This window comes from Belonocnema kinseyi, chromosome 6, assembly GCF_010883055.1.
Source record: "Belonocnema kinseyi isolate 2016_QV_RU_SX_M_011 chromosome 6, B_treatae_v1, whole genome shotgun sequence".
Classification (NCBI taxonomy): Eukaryota; Metazoa; Arthropoda; class Insecta; order Hymenoptera; family Cynipidae; genus Belonocnema; species Belonocnema kinseyi.
The window spans coordinates 59,853,767-59,862,599 of record NC_046662.1 but is presented as its reverse complement, the minus strand read 5'-3'; positions in this window follow the sequence as shown (position 1 = coordinate 59,862,599).

Below are 8,833 nucleotides of genomic sequence, written 5' to 3'. Positions count from 1 at the left end.
AATAAGGAAACCAATTGAAACAATATTTACCTAATTTTCAAATTTCTTTCATTTAATAGGGCGTACCAGTCACTTAGAATAAAATTATAACTTCCTAATGCAGCTTCCAAAAGTTAGGTTAGTCTTGCCCGTCGACATTTAAACTAAAGCCGGGTTGTATAGAAAAAGTCATGACCGTTTACATATACAATAAGGTATTTTCACTCCAATCGCTAGCTCACTTCACCTCGTTGAATACTGAGAGGATAACAATTGACAAAATGCATGGGAATCGGTTAATTTTTGCTCGATTTTTCTAATATCTTCGTAGAAAGTAATTTTTCTGTATAAGTGCAATTGAAAACTAATTTTTCTTTTTTAGGGACTATTTTATGCAATAATGAAATGATAATAATTTTCATTCATTCGTGCGTTAGGGCTGAGCGCTGGTGGTCCACCCTTTGAAAGCGCGATTCAAAATTACATTGAAAAACAATTCTTGTAATTTAAATAAATAATTATTAAAATATACACAATAATGTATACAAATTGTGTAACTTTAGATTTCAGGCAAGAAAAATATAACACATATATTATATGAATAAGAGCTTATTTTCATTGAATTCCAAAGACCAACTTATATTTTACAAAACATTTAATTCGAAAAGGAATTTCTTGGAAAAGTGATTCAAAATAATTAATTATAAGTTTTTAATCGAAAAAAACAATATTCTCAGTTGAAATTATTTTTAGAAAAATTCAAATATTATCATTATTAAATTCTACAATTAACTTCTATATATCAAGCTGCAGGAACATTATATGGTATTTCAACAAATGCATCTATCACAAAATGTTTGTGAACTATAAGTCAGTTTTTGGAGTTCAATGAAAATAAACTATTATTTATAAAATATGTGTTATACACTTTTTTCTTGTCTGAAATCAAAATTCACATAATTTGAATACATTCTTGTGCATATTTTAATAATTATTTATTTAAATTACAAGAATTGTTTTTTTTTCAATTTAATTTTGAATCGGGCGCCAAGTGTGGCCAACCAGCGTTCAGCCCTAACGCAAACGTAGTAGCTCAGGGTGCCAACATTGGCATCATTGGTCCACAGTATAAACTGGAAAAATAAATCAAATCAGCTGGCAGGAAAAAGTTGTGATATGAAATCCTCAATTAGTTATTTTCACTTCAACCATCAGCTAACTTCACTTTGTTAAAAGCTGAGAGGGGAAATGGTTCAAATGCATGGAACAAAACTTTATTTCTGTAATATATTTGTAATTAATAATCATTATTATTATTTTATTATTTCATTAAATAGTAATTAAAAAATAAAAACTATTTTTTAACTACACTTATACAGAAAAAATTACCTTTTACGAAGATATTAGCAAAATAGGGCAAAAATGAACTGAATCCCATACATTTGGTCCCTTATTTTCCCCTCAGCAATCTACGAAGTGAAGTTAGCTGTTTATTGAAGTGAAAATACCTATTGGCTTTTATCTTATCAGTTTGAATGTTCCCGCCGCTATATTTGAAACATTGCAATGTTTCACGAAACTCCCAATGTTTCATAAAACTTTTCATCAGGCTAAAGTTTCATGCAAATTTACATCCCCACTCATCACGAAAAACAAATTTCTGTTTTTATTATACAATTGTATTTACTTTTAGATATCTAAGATACCTTTAAATTTTCGCAGAAAATTTAGTGGAGATTTGTTCGAACGACCAGGCATCAATTTCGATGCAGACGGTCACGACTTAGTTTGTACATACCGGCTTTGGTGGTTTGAATGTCATATAGTAGGTTTTGACTAACCTAACATTTGGATATTATATCACGCCAAGTACTATTTTTATTCCAAGACTATTTAGTCGCTGGTAAGTAGGAGGAAATAAAAAGTTAGGTAATTATTATTATAACTTACTTGCTTATTAACATCTGTTTCACTCAAATAACGACCGACAAAATGATCTTGACAGGTGACTTACAGTTTGTAGACGACACTTCACGTTGTATTGGATGAGAAAAAACAGTGTCTAAATGATGCTTTTCCCCTAGATTCTCCGAATGAACCTGTGTGGCACAAATTTGTTGCAACTCTATTGAACACCGATTTCGATGTACATTGGAGGATCGACGATTTTCTGTGTATCCACGTTTTGAGACCCCCTGAATCCGAAAAACAGGTTTTTACGAATGTGTCTATCTGTCTGTATGTCTGTATGCCTGTATGTCTGTCTGTATGTCTGTCTGTATGTCTCCCCAGTGGCATCAATCACCCGTGAAAGAATGTTCAAATCCACATCACAGTGGCAAAAGTTTAGCAAGTCTCTCGCGACTGATTCTCACACCTGCGGCATCTCTCTCCCGCGGCAAGACTCCCCAGCGGCATCTCCCGTTCAGGAAAAATTTTCCAATCCACATCAAACTGGCGAAAGTGAGGTAAGTTTCCCAGGATTAATTGTCACATTCGCGGCATCTCTCATCAGCTGCAAGTCTCCCCAGCGGCATCGCTCCCCCAAGAAATATTTTTAAGCACTTCCATAGATGACGTAACTGCGGCAAGCCTTGCTGCATTTTTGCTATCTTTAAAACTACTTAGAAGATTTGATGGCGGAGAGGTGCCGCTTGGGAGCCTTGGCGCACTTTTGCCATTTTTAGAAAATCTTAAAAAATATATATTGGGGAGAGATGCCACTGGAGAGACTTGCCACACTTTTGCCATCTTTAAAACTACTTAGAAAATTTGTTGGGTGAGAGATTTCGCTGGGGAGACTTGCCGCAATCTTGCCATTTTTAGAAGTTCTTAACAAATTTTCTTGGGGGAGAGATGCTGCTGAGGAGACTTGCCGCATTTTTGCCATTTTTAAAAGTCTTTAAAAAATTTTCTTGGGAGGGAGATGCCGCTGGGGAGACTTGCCGCATTTTTGCCATCTTTAAAACTACCAAAAAATTTTATGGGAGAGAGATGCCGCTGGAGAGATTTGCTGCACTTTTGCCATTTTTAGAAGTTCCTACAAAACTTTGTTGGGTTGAAAGTTCAACACATTTTTTAAAGTTGAACTTCTTTATAAAAATTGCATTTCTTTGTGAAAGGTATGTGTGGTTGGTTGCACATTCCACTACTCTCTTATAAAATAATTTTGTTTATAAAAATTCCCAAGGTTTTGTTTGTAAATTCAACGGCTTTCTGGCAAAATCAACTTTTTTTTTGAAAAATGCACAATTAGGTAGAAATTTTTTGCCTTTCTTAAGGTCATGTGACGAGTATCGGTAAGCTAGGAATCTGGTCAATTGATACACTCATTACATAGAAAAAAATTGTTTAGTTGCAAATTTGTCTTTTTGGTCCAAAAGTTCATCTTCTTTGATTAATAATGTACCTGTATATTTAAAAACTAAACTCTTGTGTTTGAAGATTATTCAACTAAACTATTTTGACCATATATTTAAATAAAAATTAATTTTTTCTATAGAAAAACATATTTTGGTGATAAAAATTTAACTCTTTCGTTAAAAATTCGTCTTTTTGGTTAGAATATTCATATTGCGGGTTAAAAATTCAAATATTTGGTTAAAACCTTAAATATTTGTTCGTCAATGCAACTTTTTGGTTCAAAATTAATTTCTTTGATAAAAATTGAAATATTTTGTTGAAAATACAATATACAATTTTATTTGAAATCATTTATTCACCTATTTTAGTGAAAAATCACCTTTTTTCCCCTGTTTTCAGAGCATTTTGGGCTTCACTAAAAGTACCTCATGAAATGCAAATAATTTATCACGATTTAGGAAACCATTTATGGTTCATATGGAGATTTATGATTGTCGGAAACTGACTCAGAAGTGGTACTTAAACCAGCAGAGTATCGATCCAGTCGAGATTTAGGATAGATAAGAGGGGCATTGTCAGAAAATAATTTGCATAGTCGATTGCCGGTAAAACGTCAACTACAGATGAAAATTTGAATATAAATTCTCATATTTCCTTCTCACAGACTACATTCTTACAATGCAGATTAATTTTCATCAAATGATTGAACTTTCAATTAATTAATTGAATTTCCAAACAAAAAAGATAGATTTTATGCTAAATAATTAAATTTTCAACTAAAAATGAAATTTAAAAAAAATTAAATTTTCAACTAAAGAGGTAAATCTTTCATTTCATGCAGGTAATATATTAACAATAAAGTTGCATTTTCAACTAAAATTGTAAATATCAAACTAAACAATTATTTATTAACACAGGTTTTCTATCAAAAATGTCAATTTTCAAGCAAGAATATGAATTTTCTAACAAAAAGGTGAATTTTTAATAAGTTATGTGAATTACTTTGAATTTTTCTAGATTATAAGTGGGATTATCCGTGAATACAATTGGATGAATCTATATTACAAGGAGATTACTTTGGATTACTCTAGATTAGATTTGTATTCAAAGAAATCTGTTTTACCATCAGAAACACTTACCATCGATCAGTATAGATATCATTCCATAATCCGTGAAATTAAAAAAACAACACTATCGATCAAGTTTACTCTTCAAATAACACAAAAATACTTAACGTCATTTCTAACTAGATTCAAAATATATTTTTAAAAAACTTTAATTTTTTTTTCTGAAAAAGATCTATTCACTTCGCTTCACTGGGGACCGAACCACAGAACTTCTGATTGCCGGCCAGGTGCTTTCACATTAAGCTATTAGAGAGATCGAAAGAAGATTTTTTTTAGAAATACACGTTATATCAAGTCAGGTGTTTCATTTATGATACGAGTAATTTAAAGGAATCTGTATTATCATCAGAGACAGTCACGATTGATTAGTGTAGAATAGAGATCTAAAATTCTCGAGAATTTAAGTTCAGATTATATAACCGAGAATATGACAGAATTTATGATAATTTAAAAGAATTTTAGAGAATTTGAGAATTTATGATTTTTTGAAATATTTTTATTATTCCAGTTATGTCAACGGTTGCATATTAATTATTTTCTAGCTTAGGAATATTCAGAATTTTAAAATATGCAAAACAGTAGCTTATTAATTAATTAACACTCTTGTAATGTAAATCTAACCTGAAAATTTAATTGCCTCACATTACTTAATAAATATTAGCATCAAATAATAAAATTATCAAGTACCAAGCGTTAAATATTTTTCATATAGTCAGCTTTATATCGATAAAGTGTACCATTTTTCATCCTATTATACATTTAGCAAAATGTTTATTCTAACCGTAGCTTTAGGCTCAAAAATTTTATTTCTAAATTTTTACTAAATGATTTTCTTTTAATCACATGATTAAAAGGTGATGTACGTTCTGTGCACATTTTAAATAGACAAGATTTCAAATACATGTTTTATGCTATAATATATTGTGTACAACGACTGAAAATTGTTATATGTTTAGCAGGTTCAGCACCAACATAACCTTAATATGCATTCAGATTCATCTGGAACGAATAATAGCAAAAGTTTCTCGGAAAAAGTTATATTCTCGGCAATATTCTTATTCACGTTACTGTTCTCAAAGTAATATAAGTGGCTTAGAACTCTAGTGTTGATATAATTCCACCATCCGTGAAATTAGAAATCAACACTATTTTTACATTCTCATAAGAGAAGGTATTAGATTTGTGTAAAATTTGACCACCCCAGTTTTTGTCAAATGTTCACGTTGTGAGACCCCCTGAATCCGAAAAACAGGTTTTTTTACCAATGTGTCAGTCTGTATGTTTATCTGTATGTCTGTATGGCTGTCTGCATGTCTGCCTGTGAACTCGATAACTTTTGAACAAATTAATCTATTAAATTAACCTTTAGTACACTTGTTTAGTGTCCCAAACTAAAGGTCAAGTTCGCTAGCCAGCCATTTTGGATAAAAATCCAAAAAGTGGGTATATTTTGAATATTTTTGAGACCACTTTTTCAAAATTCAAAAATTCTCTTTGCGGTTATTCATAGCATTCAAAAAATCGAACAATGTATCCTCATAACATTATTCAAAAAATCAAAAATTACTAGAGTTAGAGCATTTACAAAATTCCAAGAAACACACGAAAATGAACATTTTAAGCCAAATAACGCACGGTATGAAAAAAGTAAAGAGAAGAAAAATGTTGATTTTTGAATGCCCTACAAGATTATCATAACAGTTTTTTGAATTTTCTTGAAAAATCCAAAAATCAAATTTTGATAGCATACAAAATAATGGAAAATCCTAGGAAAAACCCAAAAATTACTTTTTTTGGCTAAACTATACAAAATACGGTAAAAAAAGAATACACAAAAATTGGACATTTGAAAAAGATCTACAAATTTTTTACCAACAATTACACAGCCAGACAAAAAAAAGTGTGCGGATCTGGTAACAAGACAAACGTATTCCTAAGGATTTTGAGGCGTTGAATTCAAATTCGGTATCAAAAATCACCCATCACGCCATGATTGAGCCATAACCTCAAACAATCACGAAAAATCATGCACTGAAGCAAATAAATTCCAAAAGAATGCCAGTGATGCAAATTTTCACTTCAAAAACATGTCGACAACTGTGAAGGATCAACCCTTGCCTGATATCAACTTATTTAACACAGCTTTACCCAACAGAACCTGACCTCACCTAACCTGAATTAACAGAAATTTATTGTACTACACGTAAAGCTCTGGAAGCATAGTTTCCCAGTAACAAATGTGTGCTACATCGAATAGGTCAACTCGAGCCTAACCTAGAAATAAATCTAACCTAGCCTAACCTAACCTCACGAAACACAATTAAACTGATTGTGTTGTCCCGTTGTGTTTGCTGTACCGTTTCACTCAGCTTCGGCTTAACCTACATAGAGGTTTAACCTATCCTAACCTAACAAAACATGACCTAACCTAACCTAGCCGAATGAAATTCAAGCACACGTGTAGCTATGTAAGCGTACGGTTCTCAGTCTTAAATGTGTGCTATATTTAATAGGTTAACTCGATCTTAACCTATAAATGAATCTAACTTAACAAAACCTAACGAAATTTTTCTTAACGTAACACAACTTAACTTAAGTGTTCCCGTTGTAACACAATAAAATTCATTTCATTGTACTACAGATGGTTAAAAATTTAGACGCACATTACTCATTTGAAGAAACTTAGAACTACAAGTAGAATTGACCCCATTTCAATTAACCTGACAATGTTTGTATCAATTAAAATGTAGAACTGTAACTTAAACATGCAAATAAATAAGAGTTTTATTCAAAATTTTTTTCTCCCTGGTTTTCTTAAACTTAAGGGATATATTTATACTATCTTTCGTGTTTACATTTTATCTTGCTTTTTATCGTAATTAAATTGATTTATAGACCTACTTCAGTCTATTTTCTGCCTGCTACAACGTAATACACTTTTTACCTGTGTCTGCCATGACGGCATGAACGTCGTTTACCCAAGGACTCAGCCAATGCGGATCCGTTGCCCACCGTCACCACGTGGAGGTGCCCTGGTTACAGACCCAGGCGAATAATGCTAGCAACAAGCGGTTACGAAACTCCAGACATTTACTGCTATTAATGTCAAAATATGAAAGTGCGTAAGAACAGGGTTGCCAGAGTAATCGGTTAGGTCAGGTTTTGTTAGGTTAGGATAGGTTAAACCTCTATGTAGGTTAAGCCGAAGCTGAATAAAACGGTACCGCAAACACAACGGGACAATACAATCAGTTTAATTGTGTTTTGTGAGGTTAGGTTAGGTTAGATCAGACTAGGTTAGATTTATTTCTAGGTTAGGCTCAAGTTGACCCATTCGATGTAGCACACATTTGCTACTGGGAAAATACGCTTCTAGAGCTTTACGTCTAGTTCAATAAATTTCTGTTAATTCAGGTTAGGTGAGATCAGGTTCTGTTGGGTACAGTTATGTTAAATAAGTTGATATCAGGCAAGGGTTGATCCTTCACAGTTGTCGACATGTTTTTGAAGTGAAAATTTGCATCACTGGCATTATTTTGAAATTTATTTGCCTCAGTGCATGATTTTTTGTCATTTTTTGAGGATATGGCTCAACCATGACGTGATGGGTGATTTTTGATACCGAATTTGAATTCAGCGCCCCAAAATCCATAGGAATACGTGTGTCTTGTTACCAGATACGCAAAATTTTTTTTGTGTGGCTGTGTTATTTATGACAAATAAATCATTTTTACATTCTCATCAGAGAAGGTTAGATTTGTGTAAAATTTAACCCCCCTAGTTTTTGTGAAAAGGTCCACGTTTTGAGACCCCCTGATTCCGAAAAACAGGTTTTTACGAATGTGTCTGCTTGTCTGTTTGTCATTATGTCTCTCTTTATGCTGGCTTTATGTCTTTATGTTTGGCTTTTGGTACACTCTTTTAGTGTCCTAAGCTAAATGCCAAGTTCGTTAGTCAGACATTTTGGATAATAATATTAAAAGTGAGCGCATTTTGAATATTTTTGAGACCACTTTTTTAAAAATTCAAGAATTCTATGTACGGTTGTTCATAATATTCAAAAAGTCTAACAATTTATCCTAATGACCTTTTTCATAAAATAAAAAATTATTAGAGTTATAGCATTTACAAAATTCCAAAAGCACGCGAAAATGAACCTTTTAAGCCAAATAACGGACGATATGAAAAAATAGCATGGGAAGAAAAAGTTTGATGTCTAAATGCCCTAGAAGATTATCTTAACAAATTTTGAATTTTCTTCATAAATCAAAACTTTGTTCACAGCATGTATAATAATAGAAAATCTAAAAGTTACATTTTTGTATGTAACAATTTCACAGTATTTCAAAGATTCTCAAATATAT